The sequence below is a fragment of the Micropterus salmoides genome, unplaced genomic scaffold (genome assembly GCF_014851395.1).
Source record: "Micropterus salmoides isolate LMB-PRFRI ecotype aquatic unplaced genomic scaffold, ASM1485139v1 Ms_hic_scaffold_18, whole genome shotgun sequence".
NCBI lineage: Eukaryota > Metazoa > Chordata > Actinopteri > Centrarchiformes > Centrarchidae > Micropterus > Micropterus salmoides.
This window is the reverse complement of record NW_024040928.1, coordinates 21,619,039-21,632,075: the sequence shown is the minus strand read 5'-3', so window position 1 is coordinate 21,632,075 and position 13,037 is coordinate 21,619,039. Positions and strand designations below refer to the sequence as shown.

The 13,037-nt window shown below is 37.8% G+C and overlaps 1 protein-coding gene across 2 annotated transcripts in view; it reads right to left on the bottom strand.

Moving 5' to 3' along the window:
* Positions 1-13,037, bottom strand: part of aven (apoptosis, caspase activation inhibitor) — a 36,042-nt gene that overhangs the window by 7,848 nt on the left and 15,157 nt on the right. The window lies entirely within an intron of this gene.

Here is a 13,037-nt window from a genome sequence, read left to right as displayed (position 1 = left end):
ACAAAATTACAGTAACTCAGAGATCTACCACAGCAGATTTTCCTTATAAATATGCACGTTCCTCCACAAATCTAAATTAGAGCTAGACCTATAAATCACCTAGGCTGATATGACATGTCGTTTGTAGTACATCAGTATCGGCGTGTATGTCAGAAGATGAGTAATATGAAATGTCAGGACAGCTGTAAAATATCCCAATCAGCACAGATCTTGATGACAATTTGTTTAAAACAAATTTATGTGTGTGTTTATGTAAAATAATTAGTTTTTACTCTATATATAACACTCAAAGAGTTGGCCTATAATCTACTATCAGATCACACTTAATTGAACTCATGGTAGTAAATTAGGTGGGGTACAGCAGCACAAGAAACAGACCGGACAAGCATAAAGAAACATGGACCTACACCATAAATCAATATAAAAATCTAATACAGATGTGAATAAGCAAAGTAAACAACTGAAAGTGTAAAAAATAAAAAATAAAAACACATACACCAGCAGCATTGGAAGTTTTGGTACCATAGAGTGATCCCAAGAATGTGTGCAGTGATACATTTTCAGAAATATATTACTGCAAGAATGCAAACTGGAACCTGATCAATATTTAATCTGGGCTGATGTCATTGGCTAATGTGGGCATATCACAGACATATTGGTATCTGTATAAACTGTATGTGGGCAGATGCAAACAAGCGTGTATGTGTTTTATAGGCTGAATTTTATGTATATGTGCACCACATTAAAAAAAATGTTGAAAATATGTTTTTTATAGTTATTTATTATAGTTTAATGTAAAATTTTATATATTGTCATATTTTTATTATTCTCAAATATCAATGTCAGTATTAGCCTTAAATGGACTCAAATGGAAACAGAATGATGCATTAAACATTCACTTTCTCATTTAGGCCATAATTTGTGATTCATCATGAAGTACAGGAAAACCTGTATAATCATGTCATTCAAATCTTATCATATCCACTCCAGTGTTAATGGAACAGCTCCAGGAGTTAGTGTACAACTTCCCCGGGGTGCCTCAGTTCATTCCTCTTGCTTCTGTTGTTGTTCACGGATCTAAACTGAACGACTCGGTGCTGAAAGGTAGATCTGCAACGAAGTGAAATAACCCTTCAGCAGAGGGTTCAGTGAAATACCCCGCCTCTCACTCTCACGTTCACTCTTTTTCCGGCTCCTGCTCCTCTTCTGTTTAATATCTCCCCAGACCCTAATCCTCCTCCTCCTCCTCCTCCTCCTCCTCCTCCTCCCCTTCGTCCTCCTCCTCCTCTCGCTCCTCTGTCTCAGCCAGTCCATCTCCAACACACAGAACTGCTGACACCGGTGAGCTGCCTCCCTCCTACACCTCAGATCCTGGTGCCATCCTGATCTGTGTCCATGGAAATACCATCCCAGGTAGTTCTGAAGCGCTGACACAACCATGGCAACAGCTGCCAGTGAGGATGAGAGACACTTCTGTCAAACCTCCAGAAGTCAGAAAGTGAGAGAGGAGGAGGGGTGTGTGTGTCTGTGTGAGAAGTGAGAAGGGAATGAAGAAAAATGAAAGAGTGCAAAGCAGATTCTTCATTCCTGGCCGTCCAAACAGATCTCTCAGACTCTGACACAGTTATTAAGTGCATAGTTATACCTGCAACCTCAGATGTGTCACTGAGCTGGGTGAAGAACAGGCCTGAGTGATATGTATTCAAATAAAATAAAAATAAAATATCCTAATATCTCGGTGGGATGTGAAGATCGTCACTAGTAGGCTACTAAAGCAACATTGAGCAGCTACTATTTTGATAATGCCAAAAAACTTGTTTCAGCTTCTGCAATATGAAGATTTGTGGCTTTTCTCAGTTTTATATCCTTGTAAACTAAATAGCGTTGGATTTTGGGGTCATTCCATTTAGAAAATATGAGCGGCCATTTTCTTATTTCATTGTTTTCTAACAGCACATAGACCACACGATTATTTGAGAAAACAATCTGCGGATTAAAAGTGAATTAAAACGTCCAGCTGGGTTGGCAATAGGACTGTCAACCAGGCCACATTCCTCTATTTCAAGATTGATCTGAGGATCACTGGTTCTCAAACTGGAGTCGGGCCCCTCGGGTGAGATATCTAGCCTCTGCAAGGGGCAAAAATCTTGAGCTCCTGTAAATCTTATGAAGGAACAATTATCAAAATCCGAGAAAATGATTATTAATAATGAATGAAAATGTAACGTTGTTAGTTACAGAAAATTATTCCAGTTGTTGTTTAAAGCCACAACCTGCAAATACTTTACAGTACAGTTAATTTATGTCACAGAGAAGATTACAACAAAGCTGCTTTTGAAAATCAGAGTTTTTTTATTTATTTATATAAGGGCGCCACAAGAACTGTTTAAGAGTAACTATTTCTTTGTTTTTTCTTTCTCTTTATCCACCTGAGTTAAGTTATTTATTTAATTCTATGTTTGTGAGTTACTCCATTGCGTATTTAGTTGATGTAATGAAAATAAAGTAAAAAAAAACAAAAAAAAGTGCTCTGATGTTAGCAAAGCTGTCAGGAGTTGTACATGTAAAGTACAAGATAGACAGATTTTTGACAGGAAAGAAAAGAACAAGACGTAGTGGTCACCAAGCAAATGTGTCAGTCTGGTCAGAAGCCTATTTTGCTTTTGAGTACACTGACAATATTGCAAAACAACCCAAAAACAGTTTTGTATCTAAAAACTGTTTGGGCAAGACATGACTTGCATTTTCATTTGTGAAAAAGTAAGCTAAACATGCTTGAAGGAAATGCTGTTAATGATCTAGATAATGTTATTTCAACAAAATGTAACTTTTCTCTCTTTTTTTTTACTGGTTTCCTTCATATTGTAAATGATAAAAAAAATGAAAATCAAAGCAGTTCATGTCTGCAGGACATGAAGGTGTTTTATGACTTTCACAGGGGAGCATGACAGAGCCCACTGGAATAAGGTCAATTGATAATTTCGTCTACGAAATGTCAGAAAACAGTGAAAAAATCCCATCCCAAATTTCTCACAGCACAACATAACATATTAAAATAGCTAAATAACCGTCCAAAACCCAAAGAGATTCCATTTACAATCATATAAAACATTCAAAAACAATATTTGGCATTTACATGACTCATACGATTAATCAAATAGAAAAATTGTTGAGAAACTACGTGATTTATTGACTGTTTCAGCACTAATATCAGCAAGAGCTACACATGACATGTAGTTTTGTGTATATCGAGCATCAACAGTGATATTCTTCACTATCCAGAAGATTTAAAAATTATACAACTTTGCCTGGAAACAATCAAATTAACTGTGGCAACTTTCCCCATCCTGTGTAGGAATTTTGTTAAATATTACTGTGAACAGTAAAGCCCCTCACCTCACCATACACAACTGATTAAAGATCAATTCATACTTCAAATGATTGTCCGAGTGCGTCAGTGACAGTTTTGCCGGTAAACCTTGCTGAGTTATTCCACGGTGAATAAACATTGCATTACTCATGCTGTGTGCTAAGTGGCTCAGCTGGCATTGTGTAACTTCTGTATAATGTGGTATCCTGTCTCTTGACATCTTGCTGGCTGAACCCCACATTAACAAATGTGGCTTTTCGCTTGCAACCCCCGGCTTCGCTGAGCTATCTATGGCTCGCTAATGCCGAGTCCCGCTCTCATCTTTTATATTTGGGACGTGTTGTGGCCTCGCTCCTGCCTTTCTGTTCCGCTCTGCTCTTTTCCTGCTCCACTCAGCTCCACTCTGCTCTCACCCCGCCGCTGTTCATCTTCACCCCTCTCTGCTCTGTGAGACTGTCGAGCACTGGCACCGAGTCAGGAGGAAGATAAGACGTGCTGGATCTGTATTGCCTTGCTACAAACATGGTGAAGGATCCAGGAAATATATATAAACTGACAGGACAACTGTTATTACCTGTCTTCTTATTAACGGCAACATGCCACCAACATTTATACTCTTATACACCCGATGTGAGTCAAACAATCAGTCAATATCTCAAATGATCTTCAATTCAATGAAAGTGAAATTGAAGAAAGTGATCAATTAATCATTTCAGTCATCTTTCAAGCAAAAGCATGGCTGGTTCAAGCTTCTTAAATGTGAAAAGTTGCAGACTCAATTTTACAGCATTTCAAATTGAATATCTTTGAGTTTTAGCTTCTGAGAAATTGTGGGGAATTCCTCGCTATTTTTTGACATTTCAGCATATTAGATTGATACTAAAAACAATATTTAGTCGCAGCCCTGTCCGGTAGCTTGCAGTCGTTTCTAAAAGGGTGTAAAAAAACAACGCTTAACATCTAACCAACTAAAAAAAAAAATACTCAAATAGCTTTTTCCTCAAAAGTTTATTTTAAATTCCAGTCAAGATCCCTCTTTCAAAAGGTAGCAAATAAGTCAGGATGAATTCTGTCATGTGAAAAACATTGAAGAACATTTTGGATTTTAATTATTTACCCACAACTTCACTTAGTGTAGATATCACATTGCTTCAATCAAGTGCTGGAACAAGCACATAAAGACTATAAATTGAATCAAACAACAATGCTGAAAATGTACTAGTTCAAAGCTCTCGCATGAAGATTTGCTGATTTTCTTGCTCTTACATTACTGAACTGAATATGTTCGGATTGCTGGGTATGACTCTAGGGTATTTCTATGATGTAATCCTACAGTGCATGCACAACATATTAGTAATGCTTACCCCACATTTCAAAAACTGCAGATCCCTCTACTTAAAAGCCATCGTCTCTCACTGATTTCCTTTATTAATTGGTCACAAAGTCAATGGCTCAGTCAAAGAAGAAGTATTAAAGCTTTAAGACAACTTAAGTCAACTATACATCTTGAATAAAACGCTATTATTTTGTACATTTAATGTGCATACAAATATAACTCTAAACGTGTTCTGGGTTGTGTGTCTCTGCAGAAACTCGCTCATCATGTTTGCCGGGACATGCCGTTGTCGGCCTCCTGGCTGCAGTGCAGACAGAGCTACACACACCACAAACACCAAAGACGCACGCACCCATGTTGACTGGGCCACACCTTTAGTATATAGCTCGCTGCACCGACCTAGTAAACTCACTGTAAATAAGGCAGCAGGCTGGACTTAACCTTGATTAGCCTTCTTTCTTGTAGCGGTGACCGGTTGAAGAGACACAGGAGGGACATGTAAGGAGCAACAGTGCCGCTGCTCAGTCTCCGCTAACACCTGCTCTGAAATGTTGACATTTTATCTGATGGAAGAGGAATACACACATTCCCCGCTCCCCCCTTCCTCCTTCATTTGCCAGTAGAATAATGGCGTGTGATCAGTGAATGATTACTTCTCTTTTAAACCAGCTGTCGTGGCAGATCCTCACTTGATAAGAGAGGAGATGTAGCAAGGCAGCTCATAGAAAACCCAAGAGTAATCGAGTGTTATTACTACCGTGACAAAGCCCATCTGATAGTATTTTTTTTTTTTTTTTTTAATGCGCAGGTAAAGATAAGAGGGAAAGATGGAAGGAATGAAGCAAGAAAGGGAAACAATGAGATGCAAAGACTTGCAGTCTTGCAGACATGCAGGAAAGACTGTTCAGAGAAACTTCTTGCGATCTGGGGAGCTGATCCTCTTTCTGAGAGCTACAGTACCTCCCAGCATGCTCCCTGTCACGCCTTTTTAACCAAACCAATTAGCCTAACACGACACGGCGCTGAAACCCACTACGCGTCGATAAATCACTGCCTGCGCTAATTGCAATTAAAATCCTGAGCAAACCAGGCTTGACAATTAAGAGGGCTGAAACTATTTGCTCTTAACTTTTAATGGTGATTGTACGAGGCTATGTTTATGTCAAAGCCATATCAGAAGAGCTCCAATCCACTCGAGGCCTTGTTCTCATTAGGCACGGGTTTTATTGGTGTGCAGCTTATTTGGAAGTAAGAGGCTGCAGCTCAGGCTCTATGTGACTGGGATCTAATCAATCCTATTCTAACAGCTGATGTTATTAGGTGACAATATGCACTGTTTTTCATGTTTTTAAGGAGTAGAGTAGTGTCAAAAAGAAATATGTGGTGTACATCTCCTGCTAGTATACATACTGTACATATATTATTAGAGGACAATGCACAGAAAATTATTTGACACAAACAATAATCCAAAAATCATTGTCAGCCTGCATCTGATCGAAATATAGACTAAAGGAAAAATGATAAATGCTCTAAAGACGTTACACATCAGGCACACAAGCAAATATATACAGGAGGTTGTCGTGTTGTGTGTTTATTAGGTTAAAATTAGGTTGTATTTTGGCTGCGTAACTGTGTCTCTGAATCAACTGAATCTCATATTTGCTCTGTTGACATCATCTCTGTTATAAAAAGTAGTGATGTGTAAATTTGGCCGCTCTTGCTTCAGCTTAAAAATCAATTGTCACATCCTGACTACACTCATCTTATTATGCAACTTCTAAAAGCAACTGCCTGCACCAGCGATGACTTACTGTAGATGCGTTGTTGTAGATGGTAAAGGGAATACTTGTACAATCAATGGTGTGTTTTATATATGTGTACTTAATAATGTAGATCAATCTGTGGATTTTTGTTTTCGCTTAAAAAGTGACTTTGGCCCGATTGCCTTGTACTGTGCCCGAGCACAATTGTCCCGCTTTTTGCTAACTTGCTAATGCTGAGCAGGAGTAAGTTAATGTTCACTATCATAGTTTAGCGTGGTCGCATACTAAAATTTGATAATTAGCATTAAGTACAGCGGAGGCTGATGTAAATGTCAGTTTTAAAACAATACAAACATCACTTTCAGAGCTGGAGAGCCTTTTATTACTCATTAAGGGCTGAGAGAACCAGGGTACATGCATTTCCATTGCAATTTAATGTAAATGGTACTTTTTAAGTGTATATGACAATAAACTTGACCCTGAACCTAAACTCTGGACTGGCTGGGTTACAATCAACAAAACACTAATCTGAGTTGGGTTAAGATTTAGAATCTACAGACATGCTAGCACTTCTGTGAGGCTATACTTAGGCTAAATGCTAACATTAGCAAATTAATGTTGTAAAAAAAGCGCAAACAACGGAAAGTGAAAAGCCTGATTATTCATAACCCATTAGAATTATGGGAAAACACATTTTAATTTAGCCTATTTGACTTAAATTGTTAATATCTTTTCCCCCCTCATGTTGCTTTTATGTTTTATGTAAAGCACTTTGACTTGCCTTGTTGCTGGAATGTGCTATACAAATAAAATTGCCTTGCCTTTCCTAATATGTACACAATAACACTGCCATTATATGTCTACCATTTTCAACATCTTAGATTAATGTGTTACCTTGCTAACAAGTATAGCTGATGATGGTAATGTTATTAATTTAACAAAGTATTGGACAAATTTTAATTTTGACCTGATGATGACAAAGAGACGATACACAGAAGGCAAATGAGAATGTGTGTGAGTGTGTGCGTGTGTGTTTTCGCTAGGCTCACCTATAGCCTCCCAGCACTGAAATAACCATCGTCTGAGAGTGATGGGACATCTGCGATCCTCATTATGCAGATGCAAGCATCATCAAGCTTAGCTGAGCAGACGAGTAAACAGCTAATACTGATCAACGCGGTGCTAAAATAGATCAAGTGTGAAATAAACAGGCTACACTGAATTGTCTGATGGGAAAACACAGATCCATCAAAAACATCCAGAACATTTTAGTTTTTTTTAGCTGCTTTAGCTAATTGTCATTATTCACATGGCAAACATATGAAAGAAACTGACAAACTGATGCATTTGTTAACTTGACAGCAGGCAAAGCCCCACCAGTGTTTCTTCTCTCTTTGCAAAGGCCTTAAAGTCCACAGGAAGATCAGAACAATGCACCCACTGGCAGCTAAATAAAGACTGGATCGCCTTAAATAAGCACAAAACTGCCAGAAAGCATGAATGTTTCAGTCGTTTAAAGACTCGGAGCGGATGAAATGTGACAGACAGCGCTAAAATCCAAACAAGACATCCAGAGCAGCCACCCTGGGTTGATCGATTCACTCTAGAAATCCCAAGTTCCTCTGTTCTTGTAGTAAATTCATCAGGAGACGCTCATAACTGTCTGAGTCTGACTGAATCATGATGCTGCAGTCTCAAAAGACAAAACACACACAGCCACCTGCACTCTGTAAAGACACACTTACAAGACAAATACAGTTTGTAGGATCATTCATTTTGCTTGTGGTTACACAGAGACTGTTCTGTTCACCGGCAAGGAGTCTTTATAGTGAATGAACAAGATAGTGTGTCCAGTCTATTCATGTTTTCTATGACAATGAGCTTTAACCTTTATTAAGGCTGCAACAATTATTTTCATAATCAGTGAAAATGTTCATTAAATATGTGATGAAATGAACAACAGCCCAAAAGATGGCTGAAGATATTTAATTTACAATGCAGTAAAACAAAACAAATCACCATCATATCATTTTCCAACCTAAAAGTTTTGGTATTTTTTCCCAACAAATTGCGTAACTGTTCATCAATATCGTTTCTGATGTCGATTAATAGACTCATTTCTGTTAAATGTTTTTAGAGGACCCTCGTTTAGTTGAATGAAACCTCTCCGTTAGTAGCAGGGGTGCAAAGGCTCAGGAAAAAACTAAAACACAGGGTCACCCAACAAAAGAAAAACATGCGCCTGGCTCAAGTTTTGCAGGACCGCAACTCAGCATCATCCAGCAAGGAGCTGCATTGGACAACCCAATCAAGTAATCAATGCAAGTGGCATATTACTAAGCAACATGAGTATGCCTTCAAACTCATGGTTCTGTTTGTCTAACTGGACTCTCTGGAGCATGACTCAAAAGGAAGGTCCACAGAGAGGAAATATTTGACAAAAACAGCCTCACATTAGCAAGAACCTGAGATATCTCTTGTATACTGCACCTGTATGATATCAACATATCACTAATCATCTAAGAGATGCCACTTGAATACCGTAACAACAAGATGACGGTTTAAAATCTATTCAACACTGATGTGAGAAACCATTTCATTTTGATTTGATTCATTGGCTCTTGATGAGTTTATCTACACGCATGCAGACACTGCACAGTCATAAAAAGAGTCAAAGGTCTAGATAAATGTCAATGTAAACAGCAATTATCCGTGGTGTTGTAAAGTAAACTGGACAAAAAAAAACATGAGAAGATCAATAGAATAGAAGTGGCTACCGCTTCCCATTAGCAGATCTTTTTCATTTTTTTTTTTTTTTTTTTTTTCAGATCTTTTCAGATCTTTTTCAGATCTCAAGACTATCTTGCTGAAATGCTGTGAGGTACAAATGCCCCACAATCAGCTCTGCTTGTGCTTCAGTTGGAGCTTTTAATGATTCGTTCATCTTGGTTCCCCTAATTACAGACTGAGGTCTAACTCAAAGGCCAGCTCTTAGGGACTTTGGAGGAAAGAGAGATGGGGCCAGTTCAAGAACGCAAATGTGTCCATCAAATGCTGTTGATCTCTTATATAAAATTTGGTAAGTTGTATCATCTACACTGGAGGGAATATTACATCAGTGGTAGATCAAAATGCTACTTGAAGGGTCATCCTGACTGATGACAAATGTTAACGTTTGGTTGGTCACAGCTAATGAGCAGCCTGAGTTGATATTCAATGCAGAAATGTTCAGGCAGAAGGAGGATGACAACCAAAGGCTTTTGGAAGCTGTGCATCTGGTGGAAAGCTGTATGTGCCATATACCACAAGACAGGCAAAACAGTGTGGGAGGTGTGAAGCACACAAAAGCAATTATCTTTAATTGAGGTAGGGAATCACACCATTAAATGACTAATTTGATGTTTCTTTCAATACCGCACTCTTTTTAAATAACTGGCTCAGCTTTGGGGAATTAAAGGTTATTTGACAATGTAGCTCTGACATAATTGTAAATCACCTGTGGACAAAAATCCATAGCCAACTTCAATACCAATATTTTGACAGCTTTAAAGGCTGCGTACAAATAACAAGAGTAATCTAGATTTCACTGATAGATTAGGTTCCAGGGAATTTTCCACCCGTATCTCAGTTTGGAATGGGCAAATCCCATGTAATACAGTGCTTGTCACTGACTGTTCCACAACCAGGTCGAAGCCACGTTACTCCTCCTGAATCTGAGGTTCAACAGTCGGTCACAGCGCTCTTTCCAGCTCCACAGCATAAGCTTTCCTTGGGAGGCTGAGCAACGTGATACCCCCATAACTAGAATACAAAAGTCCATGCAAAAAGAATAAAAAGCTACTTTCTTTCTCCTTCTCTTTCTCCCTACCTTTCTCTCTTTTGAAAAAAACACAACTATAACAATCATTAAAATGCAAATGATGTTTCAATTGAAAAATAAATACACAGTCTTGTGAGAAGACATCTAGTTTATAATCTATTCAACACTTATGTGAGAAACCATTACATTTTAATTCATGGAAGCATTAGATGTATCACTGCATTTCATAGGCTACTGACAAGTTTATTTACATGCAGACATTGGGCAGCCACAGAACGAGTCATTGAATAAATTCCAAAGTAAACAGTAATCATCCGAGGTGTTAAATGACAAACTGGACAAAAAAAACATGACGAGATCAATAGATTACTGCTTACCATATTCAAAGGATTTTGGAGGAACAAGATATGGGGCCAGTTCAAGAAAGCAAATCTGTCCATCAAAGGCTTTTGATCCTTTATACAAAATATGATCTACATTGGGGGTAGTAAGGGTTGTAAGAAACAGTATTTTTTCCTCATGCTGATATGCATGATAATACACAGGCTCATAATTGATGGCTACTGTATTGTTCTCCCATCAATCACTAAAGCCTACGATATCCCTTATTCATAATAATAGCGGGAGTTAACAGCACAGTGACACAGTGGTGGTGTCACAGAGGTCAACTCTGGAGGTAGATGTGTCCAATCTATGGAAATTAAGCAATCACTATAAAACTGCATGACTCATTACATGAACTCACTGGAGGAATACATTAGACATGCCTCATTTCCCTTGTATCGCATTCTTCTGATAATCAATAGCTAGCTTCCGGCTTTGTGGGACATGCAAGATATGGTCACATGAAAGAAAAGCTGTTTCAAAGAAATGCACAGCACCCGGTCTACTCAACCAGTTCAATCACACAAAGCGAGGATGAAACAACTGTGTCCTTTCTGGACGCTCAGGCAAGATGTAGGAGCTAGAAAAATTGTGGCACTTCAATAGGTCCTCCTGTCTGCTGGTCATCAAATCCTCCATTATAATAACTGTATAATACAGTGACTACTTTCAAAACCAATTCCTCTGTTGTAGTGAAAAGATTTTATGCATGCATGGCGAGTGCCCACAATTATTATTATTATTAGTAGCAGAACACATTCAATTCCAGGAACTCACATTTCTACCATGGTGTTCAAGCAGATTAAATTATTTGTTTGATTTTTGAAAAAAATATATATCAAGACTGTGTTATTACATGTTATTTAATTAATATAGTAAATCAGTAGGATACAAACATAAACAAGCACATTTGCCGCTAAAGATTCCCTCCATATTTGACCATCCCAATCAGGTGTTTTAAAATAACAGAAACTAATGCATTGGTAGCAACACATTTCACGCCCTGTTTGCATTTTCATTTCACTAGATTAAATGGCATAAACCCAGTGACGTCACACTTTGCTAGCTTAAGCAACTTTCCATGTTGTACAGTGGCTGCTTTAAATAAATGCCAGGCTTCCACACAAGTTTCCGCAACAACTCTGCCATCTTTGCTGCAAACCTCTCACTACTGTACAGACTGTAACAATGTGAAAAAGTATGGGTTTAGTTTTAATTATTAGTTTTTTTATTATTATTATTGCCAATTGGCTGGAACAATGTTGTGTGGCAAGGTCCACACCACTTTCTTTGTTTTCCATTTACAGAGCCGGGGCTGTGTAGGAAAACCAGATTATTTTTATATACCCAAAAACAAAAAGCTAGCAAACCGTGAGGAAATATTCGCTGAATTTAACAAAAAGTACACTGGATCACTTACGATCCCTTTAATTCCTTCATACAGATAAAATTATTAAAATGTGGGAGAAATGTAGCTTGTGGCCAGTACAGATGATAAAGACTTGGTACATAATGCTGATGGACCAAAATAACAGGAGTGTTATAGAGATTTTTATTAGGGGTGGGGGGGGGGAAATCGATACAGCATAGTATCGTGATATTTGCCATGGCAATACTATATCGATACACAGATGCCAAGTATCGATATTTTATTATATAAATACCAGATGGGAGTTTTAACTTTTTGGTACTAGAATAATAAAATCTATTGCTTTTTTTAGTCCACTAGAAAACTTAACAGGACCATATAGAGGACTGAAAAAGTAATATGAACAAACAGAGAAATGTCTCTTTTTAGATAAACAGATGTTGACAAAGTTTGACTTTAGGGACCTAACTGGAAGTTGGAAAAAGGTAATAAATTGAAATATATATCTCAACATATTTAAAATTGCAATAAAATGGAATCACAACATAAATATCGTCATAATATCGTATCGTGGGGCCTCTGGTGATTCACACCCCTAGTTTTTATAGGTCTTTATAATATTTATAATAAATATAGTTAATTGCAAGAGATGTGAGATAACATTTTAGCTTGAATTTCCTGATAAATAACACGTTACCCTTAATAACTTAAATGTGACAGTTAATTATGATATTGATTTTAGGTCATATTGCCCAGCCCTAAGTGGTAGTAATTGACAAAAAACTGTTTCCTAACTACAGATTACAGCTACACCGATAAATAAGCCGGGTTGATATATTGGCTGATACTAGCTTTTTGTAGATAAGATTAGAAATTACAGTAGAGAAATGGAAGGTCATTCCAAAAGAAACAAAGCACACAATGAAAAGCACTTACTATGAGGCCATTAGAGCCTGGCAAACTGAACCTGAGCAGTTTAAAAACTCTAATCACCA